We start from the raw sequence: 19,205 nt of genomic DNA on the forward strand, positions 1-19,205 counted from the left end.
CCAGGGCGCCCGCGATGTCGGCAACCGAGGCCGAACCGTCTCTCCGTCCTCGGGTGCTGCCGCCTCCATCTTCGGTAAGGGAATCAGGAAGTGAAGCCGTGCGGCTTCACTTCCCGGTTCCCTACTGCGCATGCGCGAGTCGCGCAGCGCAATACGGATGGTCCCTGCTGCCTCTGGGACCCGTGTGTTTCCCAGCAGGCAGCGGGGAGGGAGCAGGAAGTGGCGTAAATAACCGCAGATTCTGCGGCTATCTATGCCGGAAGTGAGTACAGATACCTGTAATATACAGGTATCTGTACTCCCCTCCCCCCTGAAAGGTGCCAACTGTGTCACCGGAGGGGGGGAGGAATCTGATGAGTGGAAGTTCCACTTTTGGGTGGAACTCCACTTTAAGTGGTTATACCAGAATGATACCTGCAGGTTTAGATATCATCTTGGTATCGTTCTTCTCAGCCAGCGGTTGACTTTTATGTAAAAGCAATCCTAGCAGCTAATTAGCTGCTAGATTTCTTTTACAAGCAGTGGGAGGAAACGTCCCCCCGCCGTCTTCCTTGGTTTTCTCGGGCTCTCCTGTCCCACCGGGGAACCTGATAATGCAGCCGGTGGCTCCGCCAGCTGACCATAGAATAGAGCTGATGAAATGGCTCCAATCATCTCTATGGCCTAAGAAACTGGAAGCTATGAGCATTTCATGACTTTGGTTTTGCCAGATATAAACAGCGCCATTGGGAAATTGGGAAAGTATCTTATTACATCGATCTTGGTGTGGTCAAATGCTTTGAGGGCAGTGGAGAGATCTAGAGTCTAATAGGCCCAATTTTTTTTTTTTTAAAGAGTACCTGTCACTATCTATTGCTATCATAGGGGATATTTACATTCTCTGTGATAACATTAAAAGTGATAAAAAAATGAAAGGAGCAGTGTAAAAATAAAATAAAAAAGCAAAATAAATAATTTAAGAAAAAAAAAAGACCCCCTGTACCCCCGTGCTCGCACGATAGGCAAACGCAAGTGTCGGTCTTGTGTCATAGGCAAACGCAAGTATCGGTCTTGTGTCATATGTAAACAGCAATTGCACCATGCAAGTGAGGTATCACTGTGAACGTCAGATCGAGGGCAGTAATTTTAGCAGTAGACCTTCTCTGTAAATCTAAAGTGGTAACCCGTAAAGGCTTTTAAAAATGTATGTAGTTTGTCGCACCTGCACGGTTGTACACAATTTTAAAGCATGTCATGTTTGGTATCTATGTACTCGGCATAAGATCATCTTTTATATTTTATCAAACATTTGGGCAATGTAGTGTGTTTTAGTGCATTAAAATTCAAAAAAGTGTTTTTTTCCCCAAAAAATTGCATTTGAAAAATCACTGTGCAAATACTGTGTGATAAAAACACCCACCATTTTATTCTGTGGGGCCTTTGCTTTAAAAAAATATATAATGTTTGGGGGTTGAGTAATTTTCTAGCAAAAAAAAAAATATTTTTCCATGTAAACAAAAATTGTCAGAAAGGGCTTTGTCTTCAAGTGGTTAGAAGAGTGGGTGATGTGTGGCATAAGCTTCTAATGTTGTGCAAAAAAAAACAGGACAGTTCAAACCCCCCCCAAATGACCCCTTTTTGGAAAGTAGACACCCCAAGCTATTTGCTGATAGGCATGTTGAGTCCATGGAATATTTTATATTTTGCCACAAGTTTCGGGAAAGTGACAATAATTGTATTTATTTTTTTCACAAAGTTGTCACTAAATGATATATTGCTCAAACATGCCATGGGAATATGTGAAATTACACCCCAAAATACATTCTGCTGCTTCTCCTGGGTACGGGGATACCACATGTGTAATGCCCCGTACACACGTTTGGATTTTCCTACAGAAAATGTGTGATCGGATTGTGTTGTCGGAAATTTCGACCGTGTGTGGGCTCCATCTGACTTTTTCCATCGGATTTTCCGACACACAAAGTTTGAGAGCAGGCTACAAAATCCGTGTTTACACAAATCCACAATACAAATACACAAATTACGCATGCTCAGAATAAATAAAGAGATGAAAGCTATTGGCTACTGCCCCGTTTATAGTCCCGACGTACGTGTTTTACGTCACCGCGTTCAGAATGATTGGATTTTCCGACAACTTTGTGTGACCGTGTGTATACAAGACAAGTTTGAGCCAACATCCGTCGGAAAAAATCCTAGGATTTTGCTGTCGGAATGTCCGATCAATGTCCGACCGTATGTACGGGGCATTAGACTTTTTGGGAGCCTAGCCACATACAGGACCCTGAAAACCAATCACCACCTTCAGGCTTTTTAATGGCGTAAAATGGTGATTTCACTCCTCACTACCTATCACAGTTATGGCGATCCTGAAATGTCAAGATAGCACAAAAGCTCCTCGAATTACCCCATTTTGGAAAGTGGACACCCCAAGGTATTTGCTAAGAGGCATGGTGAGTATTTTGCAGCTCGCATTTGTTTGGAAAATGAAGAAAGAAAATAAAAATGTATTTTTTTTCTTTTTTAAATTTTCAGAACTTTGTGACAAAAAGCGAGACCTGCAAAATACTCAACATGTCTCTCAGCAAATAACTTAGGGTGTCTACTATCTAAAATGGGATATTTTTTTTGGGGGGTGTGCTATCTGGGGATTTCATGGCCTCCGAAACTGTGATAGGTAGTGAGGAGTGAAATCAAGAATTTATACCCTTAAGCCTGAATGCGGTGATTGGTTTTCGGGGTCCTGTACGCAGCTAGATTGCCAAAAAGTCCCACACATGTGGTATCCCCGTACTCAGGAGACGCAGCAGAATGTATTTTGGGGTGTAATTTCACACATAACCATGCCATGTTTGAGCAATATATAATTTCAATGACAACTTTGTGTAAAAAAATTTTTTTTTTTACATTTTTCAATCACTTGTGACAAAAAAATAAAATATTCAATGTGGTCAACAAGCCTCTCAGCAAATTTCTTGGGGTGTCTACTTTCCAAAATGGGGTCATTGAGGGGGTTTTGTACTGCCTTGCTATTTATAACTTTTGCGTAAACCAATAAATATACACTTATTGAATTATTTTTTACTCAAGATGTGGCAGAATGCTTTTTTTGGCCTAAAGGTATGACTAAAATTGAGTTTATTGTATTTTTTTATAGCAAAAAGTAGAAAATATAATTGTTTTTTTCCAAATTTTCGGTCTTTTTTTTCGTTTGTATTGCAAAAAATAAAAACCACAGAGGTGATCAAATACCACCAAAAAATGCTCTATTTGTGGGGAAAAAAAAAGGCAAATTTAGTTTGGGTACAGCATTGCATGACTGCGCAATTACCAGTTAAAGCAGCGCAGTGCCAAATTGTAAAAAGTGCTCTGGTCAGAAAGGGGGTAAATCCTTCCGGGGCGGAAGTGGTTAACCTTCCTCCATGTTTACTACCATGCACTTTTCCCCATTCATATATATGTTTCCATGCCACTCACTATTATATAACCTCTTTTTTTCCTCTGTGTATATTATGTTCCCCTCCCGCCCACAGTTGGCACTGTGCTTTCTTTTGACAGACGCTGGGACCTGTTGTCCCACAGCACTGCCATATAAAAGCACATTGCAGACACCTCCCTATTAGGCCTATTGAAGGAGCAGTGGCTCCGAGCGCGTAGCCTTCTCTCAACCTCCCTGCAAGCCCTCCTCCCTGGACGATCCCTCCCCTGGATACCGAACTCGGAAGCAGACGGACGACCTGTGACGTCACACACGCTCCACGTGCGCTCCACGCTGGCCCCTAGTCTCTTCCTGATGGCCACAGAAGGAGCTCCTGGCTGGTAATCCACCTTCTGCAGCCCAGAATCCCTGCAGCGTCACCACCACAGGATCAGAGGGAACACCGAGGACCACATACCTATACAGATGAGCCTTTTATATGTTTTTATCCTGTAAGTGTGTTTTTACCTGGTGTCATTAAACATCATTTGTTAATACTACACTCAGGTGGCGCTTCCTTCTCTACCCCTAGGCTTTAAATCCAGGCTCTTTCTCCCTGAAGCTGGAAGGTTGTTTAGGCACCCTCTTTCCTAGTCCAGAGGGCCTCCACGACCCCCATCTCATAATCCAGGGCCTTCAGACACCCCCTCTCCTAATCTGGGACCTCCAGACACCCCCTCACCTAGTCCAGTATCTCTTGTACCCCCCCCCCCCCCTTATCCAGAGGCCTTTGCCACACCAACCACCATTTCCAAGTCAAAGGCCCTCTCTGCACTCACCCCCCTAGTCCAGGGCCTCCTCTGCACTCCTCTCCTAGTGTCAGAAAACATGATTTAAGACCGAGACAGAAGTACAGTTAAATCACACTTGTTTAATAATAAAAGTAAAAAGAACAAATGTAGTCAAAACATAACCAAAGTTCAGTAACCGGAACGGATAGTCAGCCAAGCCAGAAGTCAGGGATCAACGTAGTGAAACAGCAAGCAGGATCTGAAGCCAGAAGGGATGTCAGCAAAGCAAATCTTTAAACAGGAACGCAGGAGATTGTCTCTGTGATGTTGACCAAGCGAAGGCAGAGATCCTCTGGACTGGACAGCTTAAGTAGGCAGGACTGACTAGCAGGGTATCATCAACAGCTGAGTAATTGTGGAGAGAGATGGGAGCTGGCAATTAGCCAACAGCTGAGTGGCCAGCTCAGAGAAGGAAGGGCTGAGCCCAGCCCTGACAGTACCCCCTCCTCAACGACCCCTCCCCCTCGGAGGACCACCAGGCTTGAGGGGAAATGGCCCAAACATGTTGATTCTTCCCAGGGTGGCCAGCAGCTTTGGGAGAATGGTAAGTCTGGAGCACGGCAGTGCAGAGACTCTCTGGGACAAAGCAGCGGTCACAAGGTTTCTCAGGAGGAGCATGGACCTGAGCAGCAAGAATTTTGTCACTCAAAGGAGAAGTGAGACTGGTGCGAACCATAGCCAGAATATGATCAGGAGGAATCACAGGAACTGGAACCAACTCCAACTTGTCGTGACAAGGCGTCAGCCCTTACATTCTTAGTACCGGGTAAGAATGAGACAATGTAATTGAAACTTGACAACAAAAGAGCCCATCGCGCCCTTCTGGGAGAGAGGGCGTTTAGCCTCAGACAAGAATGTGAGATTCTTATGGTCAGTAAGAATGAATACCGGCACAGTGGTACCTTCAAGGAGATGTCTCCATTCTTTCAGTACTAAAATGATCGCCAACAGCTCTCTGTCACCAATCTCGTTATTGCACTCTGCAGGTGACAATTTCTTGGAAAAGTAGCCACAAGGATGCATAGCGCTCTCAGAGGTAGGACGTTGAGACAGAAGGGCGCAAACACCAGTCTCAGAAGCATCAACCTCAAGGATAAAAGGTAACATAGGATCAGAATGTGCCAACACGGGAGCAGAAACAAAGGCAGCCTTGAGACTCTCAAAGGCCTTAATGGATTCCGGAGACCAACTCTGTGGGTTACCGTCCTTTCTGGTCATATCAGTCAGGGTCTTGACCAGAGATGAGAAGTTACGAATAAACTTCCAATAATAGTTGTCAAAGCCCAGGAAACGCTGCAGAGGACGTAAACCCACAGGTCGGGGCCACTGTACGACTGCCGAAAGTTTCTCTGCCTCCATCGAAAAACCAGCAGTGGAAATTACATAGCCCAGGAATTTAACCTGTTCACGATGGAACTCGTACGTCTCCAGTTACAAAGGCCAAAAGGCATTACGAGGTACTCATAATGGCCTGTTCTGTATTAAATGCAGTTTTCCACTCGTCGCCCTCCTTAAGCCTCACGAGATTGTATGCCCCTTTCAAATCAAGCTTTGTGAAAACCGTTGCTCCCTTGAGGCAGTCAAATAACTCAGTAATCAACAGAATCAGATAGGCATTCTTAATCGTGAAACGATTGAGACCTTGAGACCCCTATAATCAATACAAGGTCTCAGTTCAACACTCTTCTTCTTCACAAAGAAGAAACCAGCACCAGCAGGAGACGAGGAGTTGCGGATGAAACCTTGAGAAAGTGCGTCTGCAACATACTCCTCCATGGCCTTATCCTCCAAGACCGACAAAGGGTAAACCCAGCCACGAGGGGGTATGGCACCAGGTTGAAGGTCAATTGCGCAATCATATGGCCGGTGTGGAGGCAGAGTACCGGCTTGACCTTTGTCAAAGACATCGCTAAAATCGTGGTACTCCTCCGGCAGGGAGGAGTGTGAAGAGGTGCACAGAACCTTGGCTACCTTCTGGAAGCATGTCTCACTGCATTGTGGTGACCAGGAGAGAACCCCAACACGGAGCCAATCAAAAGAGGGGTTGTGCCTCTGTAACCAAGGATAACCAATAACCAGCGGAAATTTAGGTGAGGAAATAACTTGGGATTGGATTATCTTGTGGTGAAGAGCCCCTACGGCCATGGACAACGAAACCGTCTCATGAGTCACATGGGCAGGCTGTAGAGGTCTCCCGTTGTTGTGGAAAATTTTATATTAATGTGTTGTCATAAGTCTCCCAGTGTGTGTTCAACCACAGCCCGCTCTAAAGAGCTGACTGGGGCAGATCGACGCTGGCTGAGACCTGTTAGGTAGTGGAAAACTTCCTGGTGTTTGGAGAGAGGTGTTTGCGGAGAGAGGGCATGTCCGCCAGCAAAAGGGCCCCTGTGCAATGCACAGAACGATCGTCTGGTGGGGATGCGTTCACTCTGCAAAGACATTATCGATTTAGAGGTGTTTTGCTCTTGTCACCCCTGGTATGCCTGATCAACATGTTTGGGGTGCCATGACGTACACCTGCAGATAATCTCCCATGCATAAGGAACTTTAGTCATCGTCATTTAGTATATTGTATCATGTCCTGTAGTAATTGGTTGTTTTGTGTTCTGTTGTTAAATCCTTATATGGTCACTTACATCCTGTGAGGTCATAAGCTTTGTAAGAGGTGTGTTTGGCTGTTGGAAGCCCAAAACTCAAGCTTTGGGACTTGCTATTGATATGCTAATAAAGTGGCTCACGCAGACAGCTGAGACAGGCTGGCTGCAGTGGGTTTTTGGAACCGGAAGCAGGAGGATGTGATTCTATTTGTGAGCATGAGACACACACACACACACCAGAGGATGAGCTACACCAGAGGAGAGACATATGATCAAAAGGTGAGATGGTATTATATCATTAGACGAAATTGTTATTATGATTAGAAACAGGAGATTTGGCTGTGTGCTTTGCGTACAACCAAATTTCGCTAACACCGTCAAGAGCCTCAATGGCAAGTGGGGTGTCACGCAGCTGCAGTGGAATCAAGTGCTTCATCACAAAGGCAGCATCAATGAACAGGCCTGCAGCCCCAGAGTCAATTAGAGCCTGCATCTTGACGGATGACTCAGCCCAAGAAAGGGTAACCGAAACCAGGGGCTTATCCTTCTCGATAACTGGGGATGAAACAACGCCACCTAAGGTCTGGCCTCAAGGTTCGGGTGTTCCCTGGACGGGTAGGACAAGACTTCAAAAAAAGTGACCAGCCTGGCCACAATAAAGGCACAATCTCTCCCTCCTCCTAAGGTTCTTTCATCCGCAGAGGGACGCGTGAAACCCAAGTGCATGGGTTCACCTTCACTGACCGACTCGGTACAAGGAGGCATGGGAGGTGAGGGAGGCACAGGTGGAACTGCAAAGCTCAGAGACAAACATACAAGAGGCTTCCGCAAGCACTCCTTAAGAATCTTTCTCTGAGTCTGGAGTCAATGAGGATGGCAAACGTGATCAACTTCTCCAGCTCAGTGGGTATATTTCGGGCTGCTATCTCATCCTTGATGGTATCTGAGAGACCATGAAAATAAGCAGCCACGAGAGCCTCATTGTTCCCCGCAACCTCTGCTGTCAGAATACGGAATTCAATGGCGTAGTCGGCAACAGTTCTCGTACTCTGTTCAATGGATATGAGGCACTTGGCAGCAGAAGAGGAGCGTGCGGGAATGTCAAATACCCTTTTAAACAAAGCCACAAACTCAGGGTAGCTCAAGACAACAGGTTTTTGCGTCTCCCATAGAGGGTTTGCCCAGGCCAAGGCTCTCTCAGAAAGCAAAGATATCACAAAACCTACTTTGCTTCTGTCCATGGGAGACGCCTGGGGCAGCATCTCAAAGTAAATCTCAACCGGGTTGGGAAACCCTCTGTATTGGACTGGATCGTCCCCAAATTGCCGGGGAAGCGGAGCGGAACCAGACATACCTCTTATAGAGGTAATACTCGAGGCGGGTGCCTGCACAGAGACTGAAGCAGCAGCAGGGTCGGCCTGCAACATAGGTTGTACTGGGGCGGCCACAGTGGGAGATTCCAGGTGAGCCGTGCGACTCAGGAGCATTTCTAATGCCATGGCGAACTGATCCAAAAAAATATTACCAACAAGTGGATTGACTGCATCTTCTGAATTCATGGTCTTCGCCTACTGTCAGAAACCATGAAATCAGACCGAGACAGAAGTACAGTTAAATAACACTTGTTTAATAATAAAAGTAAAAAAAAACAAACGTAGTCAAAACATGGCCAAAGTTCAGTAACCGGAACGGATAGTCAGCCAAGCCAATAGTCAGCTAAGCAGGATCTGGAGCCAGAAGGGATGTCAGCAAAGCAAGTCTTTAAACAGGAATGCAGGATTTCGTCTCTGTGATGTTGACCAAGGCGAAGGCAGAGATCCTCTGGACTGGGCGGCTTAAGTAGGCAGGACTGACAAGTGGGATATCATCAACAGCTGAGTAACTATGGAGAGAGATGGGAGCTGGCAATTAGCCGACAGCTGAGCGGCCAGCTCAGAGAAGGAAGGGCTGAGCACAGCACTGACACCTAGTCCAAGGCCTCCTTTACAGCCCACCCCAAGTTCAGAGCCTCCTCTGCACTCTGCTCTCTGAATCCAGGCCCTTTACCACATCGACCCCACTTTTCAAGTCCAGGGCCTCCGTTGTACTCCCCTCCTAGTCCAGGGCCTAGTCTGCACCCCCCAGTCCAGGACCTCCTGTGTACTCCCCTCCTAGTCCAGGGCTTCCCCTGCACCCCCTCCCTAGTCCAGGGCCTCTTCTGCACCCCCCAGTCCAGAGTCTCCTCTGCATCCCCCCAGCCCAAGGCCTCCTCCGCACCCCCCCTGTTCAGGGCCTTCTTTGAAACCTCCGCTTCTCTGGGATGCCTCATGCAGAAAAGACATAGGCTGTTAGGGCACTGGGCAGGACAAGGAGGGAGACATCACAGCGCTCCACTGGGGGTGCCGCTCACACCAGATGCCTCTGCTCTAGGGTGTCACTGCCACCGGTTTAAGTGTAATGGACAAGTAGCACCCACTGCATAGTTTGCCAAATACTGGAAAATCAAAAAGGAGGGAAACAGCACAAGCGCACTAGTTGAATCACCCCACTCCTCCCGCCCGGCCGTCCTATAGAAAAGCATTACAGAGCAACGCTGCAGCTACTATTGCTTAGCAACATAGCAACAGTAGGTGGAGCGTCACTCTGGAATGCCTTTCTATAGGGTGGGCGGGAGGAGCAGAGTAATTTGTCACTAGTGCACCTGTGCAGTCTCCCTCCTATTTGATTCTTGGGCAACAGTGACACCCTTAGAGCAGCAGTTCCCAGTGCAGGTGGGGGCGGCACCCCGGTGGCGCCCCCCTAGATGCGTCGCCTGGGGCAGGTGTCCCCCTGCCCCCCCATTTCGGCTCGGAGTGTATCTATCTTATCTATCTATACACACACAGTGCAGTCAGTGCAGAGTATATAATACTGTGCATTGAAGTGGTTAGGGGGAACCCTATGACAGAATTAAGAACAAAAACCGGCATGGGGTCCCCCCAAAATCCATACCAGGCCCTTTGGGTCTTTTTTGTTGAATGGGTAGGGGTACAATGTACCCGATACCCATTCACATGGGGGGGGGTCGGGATCTGGGGGCCCCCTTGTTAAAAACCAATGGCCAGGGTTGTCGGGAAGAGGCCCTTGTCCCCATCAGCATGGGGGCAAGGTGCTTTGGGGCGACCCCAAAGCACCCTCCCCATGTTGAGGGAAAGTGGCCTGGTATGGTTCAGGAGGGGGGTGCCCGCTCGACCCCCCCTTTCCTGGCCTGCCAGGCTGCTTGCTAAGGGTCTGGTATAGATTTTGGGGGGCCCCACGCCAATTTTTTTAAATTTTGGCGTGGAGTTCCCCTTAAAATCCATGCCAGACCCAAAGGGATTTTGGAGGGGACCCCACGCTGTTTTTTTTTTTTTTTTTTTTAATGTTGGCATGGAGTTCCCCTTATGATCCATACCAGACCCGAAGGGCCTAGTATGGACTGGGGGGAACCCACACCAATTTTTTCCTTGATTTTTCATCTATATTGCCAGGAGCCGTCAATACATTACAGCCACCAGCAAGTTTAAATTACATTTTTTTCTGGGGCAGGACCCGGGTCCCCATACACTTTTTATGGCAATAATTTGCATATAAGCTTTTAGCACTTTTGATTTTTCATGTTCGTGTCCCATAGAATATAATAGGGTTTGCTAGAACTTTTTGCCTGTTCGCATGTTCTGGTGTGAACCAAACCGGGGGGGTTAAGGTTCATCCCTATTTGGTAGCACACCCCTTGGATTGATAACTGAAATCAATTGCTTCCTGTAAGCATTGATGAGTTTCTTACACCTATCTACTGGAATTTTGGACCACTCTTCTTTCGCCAACTGCTCCAGGTCTCTCACATTGGAAGGGTACCTTTTCCCAACTGCTGTTTTAAGATCTCTCCACAGGTGCTCTATGGGATTTAGATCTGGACTAATTGCGGGCCAGTTCAGTACTCTCAAGCGCTTTGTCTTAAACCATTTCTGGGTGCTTTTGACGTGTGCTTTAGGTCATTGTCCTGCTGTAAGACCCATGACCTCTGACGGAGACCCAATTTTCTGACAATGGGCCCTACATTGCACCCCAGAATTCTTTGGTAGTCTTCAGATTTCATAATGCCATGCACACAGTTAAGACATCCAGTGCCTGAAGCAGCAAAGCAATCCCAAAACATCAGTGAACCTCCACCATGTCTGCCTGTATTCTTTTCTTTAAAGGCCTCATTTCTTTTTCTGATAACAGTAGAATAATAGGCTTTACCAAAAAGCTGTAATTTTGTTTCATCTGTCCACAGCACATTTTCCCAAAAGGATTTTGTCTTCCTCAGAGTTTCAAGTTTCTTCAAGTTTTGGCAATCCGGCTTTTTTATGTTTCTGTGTCAGCAGTGGGGTCCCCCTGGGTCTCCTACCATAGCGTCCCTTTTCATTCAGATGGTGACGTATAGTGCGAGCTGATACAGTTGTACCCTGTGAAGGTCAGCTTGAATTTGTCTGGAAGTTGATCAAAGTTGATCCATGTCCAGGGAGATTAGCTACAGTGCCATGGGCTGTAAACTTCTTGACAATGTTGCACACAGTGGACATAGGAATATCAAGATCTCTGGAGATAGACTTGTAACCTTGAGATTGTTCATGCTTTTCCACAATATTTGTTCTCCAATCCTCAGAAAATTCTTCTTTGTCTTCTCCATGCTCCGTGTGGAACACAGAGACACACAACAGAAAGCGTGAGTAAATTTTTCACCATTTTAACTGGTTGTCGGTGTGATTTCTATATTGTCAGCACTTGTTAATTGATACAGATGAGTTTAATTACAAATTACAGGAGCATCAAACTTGGAAGGCAAATATTTCTAACAATTTTAAGAAGGTACCAATAATTTTGTTTAGTCCATTTTTGGAGTTTTGTGTGGAATGTGTCAGATTCGGCTTTTTGTTTCTCCACTTTTTTGTGTCACAACAATACAAACAAAAGAAATAAACATAAGTTGCAAAAAAAATCGCAATAAGTGTATATTGATTGGTTTGCTCAATAGTTATAGCGTCTACAAACTATGGGAAAGATTTATGGTATTTTTATTGTGTTTTTTATTTATTTTATTTTTTTCCTAGTTATAGCGGTGATCTGCGATTTTTAGTAGTACTGCGACATTGTGGCGGACAGATCGGACACTTTTGACACATTTTTTGGGACCATTGACATTTATACAGCGATCAGTGCTATAAAAATGCACTGTAAATGACACTGGTAGGGGGCTATCAAGGGGTTAAATGTGTTTCCTAGTTAGTGTTTCTTACTGTATGGGGGATGGTACTGACTGGGGGAGGAGACATATCGCTGTTCCTACTTACTAAGAAAAAACAATCTGTCTCCTATCCTCTGACAGAACCGGGATTTTTGTGTTTACACACACAAATCCCTGTTCTGGCTCTCGTGCCTGTGATCACGGGTGGCCGGCGGCAATCGCACCCACCGGCTAAGCGAATTCAGGTCCCCCGCCGTGCAGCGGGTGCGCGCCTCCGGCGGGTCTTAAAAGGAGATGACGTACTCATATGTTGTTTTGCGTACCTGTGCCATTTTGCGGACGTATATTGTGTGAGCCGGTCGGCAAGTGGTTAATAAATGAAAGAAAAACTAAACAGTAAATTTGGCCCAATTTTTTTGTATAATGTGAAAGATGAGGTTACGCTGCGAGAATCGCGAGAGAATCGTGATCTTTATTCTGAGCAAAAAATTCTTGATTTTCATTTTAGCCAAAATCGTGCAGCTCTAATATATATATATATATAATAGATCAGCCATCATAATTCATTATAAACCATCAAGGCATGGACTCCACTAGACCTCTGAAGGTATGCTGTGGTATTTATCAGCAAGCTGTCAGTAGCGGATCCTTTAAAGTAGATGTGAACCCCCTATCTTGTAAAACAACCCATTCATTTTATAATAGAAATGAAAGGCAAAACATTTGTGTACACAGTACACATATAAAAAACATTATAAATACCCTTTTTTCCTTTTTTGTAAGTGATCACATACAGTGTCCTATGTTCTCAGCTTCATAAGGAGCTCTGAGAGCTGGTGGAGGAGAAACAGCAGCAGACTAGTCTTCCCAGTGAATGGCTGTGCGGTGGGGGGAGGGGAGGTTGGCGTGTCAGCACAAGACTGATTATTGAAGGAGAGCAGGCTGAGTTCCCAACACAGCCAGAAAATCGACCATGCTGTGCTCTCGTGCCTAGTTTCACACAAAGGAAGCAATACAAAGAGAACAGGATACTTTTTCATCCAAGTACTTGATACAGCAGGCACATATCAGAAATATGAATTGTTAGAGTAACATATTCTTTAACCACTTGCCGACCGCCGCACGACGATGTACGTCGGCAGAATGGCACGGGCAGGCAAAAGGACTTACAGGTACGTCCTTGCCTGCCCGTGGGCGGGGGGTCCGATCGCCCCCCCCCCCCCCCCCCTGCCTGCGGCAGTCGGATTCAGGTCAGGGGCGATCAAAGATGAGGGTGAGGCCACTCATTCGTGGCTCCCCCCCTCGCGATCGCTCCTGGCCAATGACGGGCTTCCTCGGCTTCTGTAATGTAAACAGAAGCGGAGGAAGTGATGTCACATCTCCTCGAGTCGGTCTTTTCGTTCCAGCGCCGAGGAGAGAAGACATCCAAGTAAGTTTGCACCAACACTACACTTCCAGTAGAACACGCAGGCACGCTTGTCACCCCCCCTTCACCCCCCGATCACCCCCCTGTACCCCCTGTCACACTGACACCAAAAGCAGTTTTTTTTTTCTGATTATTGCATTGGTGTCAGTTTGTGACAATTATAAGTGTTAGGGCAGTTAGGGTTAGCCCCCTTTAGGTCTAGGGTACCCCCCTAACCCCCCCAATAAAGTTTTAACCCCGTGATCACCCCCCGTCGCCAGTGTCACTAAGCGATCGTTTTTCTGATCGCTGTATTAGTGACACAGGTGAAGCTAGTTAGGGAGGTAAGTATATAGGTTCGCCGTCAGTGTTTTATAGCGACAGGGACCCCTATATACTACCTACTAAAGGTTTTAACCCCTTGATTGCCCCCTAGTTAACCCTTTCACCAGTGATCACCATATAATTGTTACGGGTGACGCTGGTTAGTTAGTTTGTTTATTATAGTTTATTATAGTTTATTATAGTTTTAGGGCACCCGCCGTTTATTACCTTAGAAAGGTTTAACCCCCTGATCGCCCGGCGGTGATATAAGTTAAGCTTTTAGGGTCAGATAAGGTCTGCATCGCCCCAGGCAGCGTCAGGTTAGCGCCAGTACCGCTAAAACCCACGCACGCAGCATACACCTCCCTTAGTGCTATAGTATCTGAACGGATCGATATCTGATCCGATCAGATCTATACTCCCCAGCAGTTTAGGGTCCTCAAAAACGCAGTGTTAGCGGGATCAGCCCAGATACCTGCTAGCACCTGCATTTTTCCCCTCGGCCCAGCCCAGCCCAGCCCACCCAAGTGCAGTATCGATCGATCACTGACACTTACAAAACACTAAGCACACATAACTGCAGCGTTCGCAGAGTCAGGCCTGATCCCTGCGATCGCTAACAGTTTTTTGGTAGCGTTTTGATACAGTCGCTGACAGTCAGGAGCTTTTTTGCCTGTGAATCTCACTAGTGTGAGTCCTCCCTTGCCAGAGATTGGAGACCAATTACGGTCTCCGAATTTAAGCTCTTTCTGGGCCTTTCCCTCAACATGGGCATAAATAAAAAGAGTGTGTTGCAGTCATATTGGTCAATTTATCATATGACTGTGTTCTCTGCTTCCATGGCCAGGGCACGATACGAGCAGATTTTGGGGTTCATGCACTTCAACGACAATGAACTCTGTCGTCCTCGTGGAGACCCTGAATACGATCGGCTCTACAAAATTCGGCCCCTCGTAAACCACTTCAACCAGCGTTTTGCAGACCTGTTTACTCCCCATCAAGTTGTCTGCGTTGATGAGTCCCTGATTAAATTTTCTGGCCGCTTGTCATTCAAACACTACCTTCCCAGCAAGCGTGCCAGATACGGGGTCAAGATGTATAAGCTCTGTGACAGGGCCACAGGCTATACATGTAGTTTTATGGTTTACGAGGGCAAAGATAGTCACGTAGAGCCGACAAACTGCCCTGACTACATAGGAAGCGCTGGCAAGATAGTGTGGGACTTGGTGTCACCCTTATTCGGAAAGGGGTACCACTTGTACGTGGACAATTATTACACGAGCGTGCCACTTTTTAGTCACCTTTTTGATCATCAAACTGGAGCATGTGGCACCGTGCGACCTAATCGCCGGGGCTTTCCCCAGCGGCTTGTGGATTCCCGTCTTAGGCTGGGGGAGAGAGCCTGCTTGCAGTGTAATAATTTGCTCGCTATGAAGTGGAGGGACAATAAGAATGTTTTCGTTCTTACCTCCCTTCATGCAGACACGACAGTCCAAATTACTACGGCGACTGGTGTTGTGGAGAAACCCCTCTGTGTCCACGAATATAACCAAAATATGGGAGGGGTGGACCTCAACGACCAGTTGTTGGCGCTGTACCTAATTGCCCGTAAGGCCAGACACTGGTACAAAAAAGTGTCTGTATACTTATTTCAATTGGCTTTGCTAAACGCTCATGTGCTATACAGAGCTTCAGGACGGACTGGATCCTTCCTTAAATTCCAGGAAGAGATCGTCAGAGCCCTTCTGTATCCAGACGGTGCTCCACCTCACCTTGCCCAACCAAATGCAGTAAGCCGGCTGCATGAGAGGCATTTTCCTTATGTCCTCCAGAGTACCCCTACCCAACGAGCCCCCCAAAGAAAATGTCGTGTCTGTAGAAAGCGCGGATTTAGGCGTGACACCCGGTATTATTGTCCCTCCTGTCCTGGCAATCCTGGTCTTTGCATGGGTGAATGTTTTGAGCGCTACCATACACTAGTTGAGTTTTAGCGTAGGTTACAGCATTGCACAGACTAGGACACACTTTCACAGGGTCTCCCAAGATGCCATCGCATCTTGAGAGACCCAAACCTGGAACCGTTACAGTTTTAAAAAAGTTACAGTTATAAAAAAAAAAAAAAATGTAAAAAAAAAAAAAAATACACAAAAAAAATATAAAATAAAAAAAACAAAAATAGTTGTCGTTTTATTGTTCTCTCTCTCCCTATTTTCTCTCTATTGTTCTGCTCTTTTTTACTGTATTCTATACTGCAATGTTTTATTGTTGTTATGTTTTATCATGTTTGCTTTTCAGGTATGTAATTTTTTATAGTTTAGTGTTTTAACCATTTTTTTGTTTTCAGGTACGCCATTCAGCTGCAGCACGGATTTATTTATCTTGACAGCAACAGCGTTTGCTCCCACGATACATAAAGCCATGACTCCAGCGATGTCGGAGGTGATTTCACCACCACAGTTACATACTTCAGCATATATGCCAAAGCGTGGGGGCAGCAGTGGGTGGAGGAGCGATTTGCTCCTGCCTTTTGCGGAAGAATGCCCCCATGCTTCGGCATATATATATTTTAGGCACAGGTTGCGTTAAATGTTTTATTTTTTACTATGTTTTTTTTGTATTTGCTTTTCAGGTATGGTAAGTATTACTGTTATACTGTAATGTTACTTTGTTTTTTTGTTAACCATCATTTGCTTAGCAGGTACGCCATTCAGTTGCAGCGCGGATTTATATATCTTGACAGCAACAGCGTTTGCTCCCACGATACATAAAGCCGTGACTCCAGCGCTGTCGGAGGGGATTTCACCATCACAGTTACATACTTCAGCATATATGCCGAAGCGTGGGGGCAGCAGTGGGTGGAGGAGCGATTTGCTCCTGCCTTTTGCGGGAGGATGCCCCGATGCTTCGGCATATATAAACGGTGCATGTATGCCCATCATTAGAAGTGGGTGGATGAAGGGAGGTATTCTAATGGAGGGCATACCCACCGATCAAGATCTTTTTTTCGTTCAGCCCACAGGCTGCATGAAAAAAAAGTTTATAATATATGCCCAACAAGGACCAGCAACGTACTGGTATGTTGCTGGACTTTGAGTGGTTATACCAGAATGATGCCTGCAGGTTTAGGTATCATCTTGGTAGCATTCTTTTCAGCCAGCGGTCGGCTTTCATGTAAAAGCAATCCTAGCGGCTAATTAGCCTATAGACTGCTTTTACAAGCAGTGGGAGGGAATGCCCCCCCCCCCACCGTCTTCCATGTTTTTCTCTGGCTCTCCTGTCTCAACAGGGAACCTGAAAATGCAGCCGGTGATTCAGCCAGCTGACCATAGAGCTGATCAGAGACCAGAATGGCTCCAAACATCTCTATGGTCTAAGAAACCGGAAGCTACGAGCATTTCATGACTTAGATTTCGCCGGATGTAAACAGCGCCATTGGGAAATTGGGAAAGCATTTTATCACACCGATCTTGGTGTGGTCAGATGCTTTGAGGGCAGAGGAGAGATCTAGGGTCTAATAGACCCCAATTTTTTCAAAAAAAGAGTACCTGTCACTACCTATTGCTATCATAGGGGATATTTACATTCCCTGAGATAACAATAAAAATGATTAAAAAAAAATAAAAATGAAAGGAACAGTTTAAAAATAAAATAAAAAAGCAAAAAAATAATAAAGAAAGAAAAAAAAAAAAAAAGCACCCCTGTCCCCCCCTGCTCTCGCGCAAAGGCGAACGCAAGAATCGGTCTGGCGTCAAATGTAAACAGCAATTGCACCATGCATGTGAGGTATCACCGCGAAGGTCAGATCGAGGGCAGTAATTTTAGCAGTAGACCTCCTCTGTAAATCTAAAGTGGTAACCTGTAAAGGCTTTTAAAGGCTTTTAAAAATGTATTTAGTTTGTCGCCACTGCACGTTTGTGCGCAATTTTAAAGCATGTCATGTTTGGTATCCATGTACTCGGCCTAAGATCATCTTTTTTATTTCATCAAACATTTGGGCAATATAGTGTGTTTTAGTGCATTAAAATTTTAAAAAGTGTGTTTTTTCCCCCAAAAAATGCGTTTGAAAAATCCCTGAGCAAATACTGTGTGAAAAAAAAAAATTAAACACCCACCATTTTAATCTGTAGGGCATTTGCTTTAAAAAAAATATATAATGTTTGGGGGTTCAAAGTAATTTTCTTGCAAAAAAAAATAATTTTTTCATGTAAACAAAAAGTGTCAGAAAGGGCTTTGTCTTCAAGTGGTTAGAAGAGTGGGTGATGTGTGACATAAGCTTCTAAATGTTGTGCATAAAATGCCAGGACAGTTCAACCCCCCCCCCCCCCAAATGACCCCATTTTGGAAATTAGACACCCCAAGCTATTTGCTGAGAGGCATGTCGAGTCCATGGAATATTTTATATTGTGACACAAGTTGCTGGAAAAAGACAAATTTTTTTTTTTTTTTTTGCACAAAGTTGTCACTAAATGATATATTGCTCTTGCTCAAACATGCCATGGGAATATGTGAAATTACACCCCAAAATACATTCTGTTGCTTCTCCTGAGTACGAGGATACCACATGTGTGAGACTTTTTGGGAGCCTAGCCTCGTACGGGACCCTGAAAACCAAGCACCACCTTCAGACTTTCTAAGAGCGTAAATTTTGATTTCACTCTTCACTGCCTATCACAGTTTCGGAGGCCATGGAATGCCCAGATGGCACAACCCCCCCCCCCCCCAAATGACCCCATTTTGTAAAATAGACACCCCAATCTATTTGCTGAGAGGTATAGTGAGTATTTTGCAGACCTCACTTTTTGTCACAAACTTTTGAAAATTGAAAAAAGAAAAAAAAATACATTTTTCTTGTCTTTCTTCATTTTCAAAAACAAATGAGACCTGCAAAATACTCACCATGCCTCTGAGCAAATAGCTTGGGGTGTCTACTTTCCAAAATGGGGCCATTTTGGGGGGTTTTGTGCTATCTTGGCATTTTATGGCCTTTGAAACTTTGATAGGTAGTGAGGAGTGAAATCAAAAATTTACGCCCTTAGAAATCCTGAAGGCGGTGGATTTCGGGGCCCCATATGAAGCTAGGCTCCCAAAAAGTCTCACACATGTGGTATCCCCGTACTCAGGAGAAGCAGCAGAATGTATTTTGGGGTGTAAATCCACATATGCCCATGACATGTTTGAGCAATATATCATTTAGTGACAACTTTGTGCAAAAAAATAAAATAAAAATTTGTCTTTTTCCAGCAACTTGTGTCACAATATAAAATATTCCATGGACTCGACATGCCTCTATATTTGAGCAATATATCATTTAGTGACAACTTTGTGCAAAAAAAAAAAAAAGTTTGTCATTTTCCTGCAACTTGTGGCAAAATATAAAATATTCCGT

This window comes from Aquarana catesbeiana, linkage group LG05 (assembly GCF_042186555.1).
Source record: "Aquarana catesbeiana isolate 2022-GZ linkage group LG05, ASM4218655v1, whole genome shotgun sequence".
Taxonomy (NCBI): domain Eukaryota; kingdom Metazoa; phylum Chordata; class Amphibia; order Anura; family Ranidae; genus Aquarana; species Aquarana catesbeiana.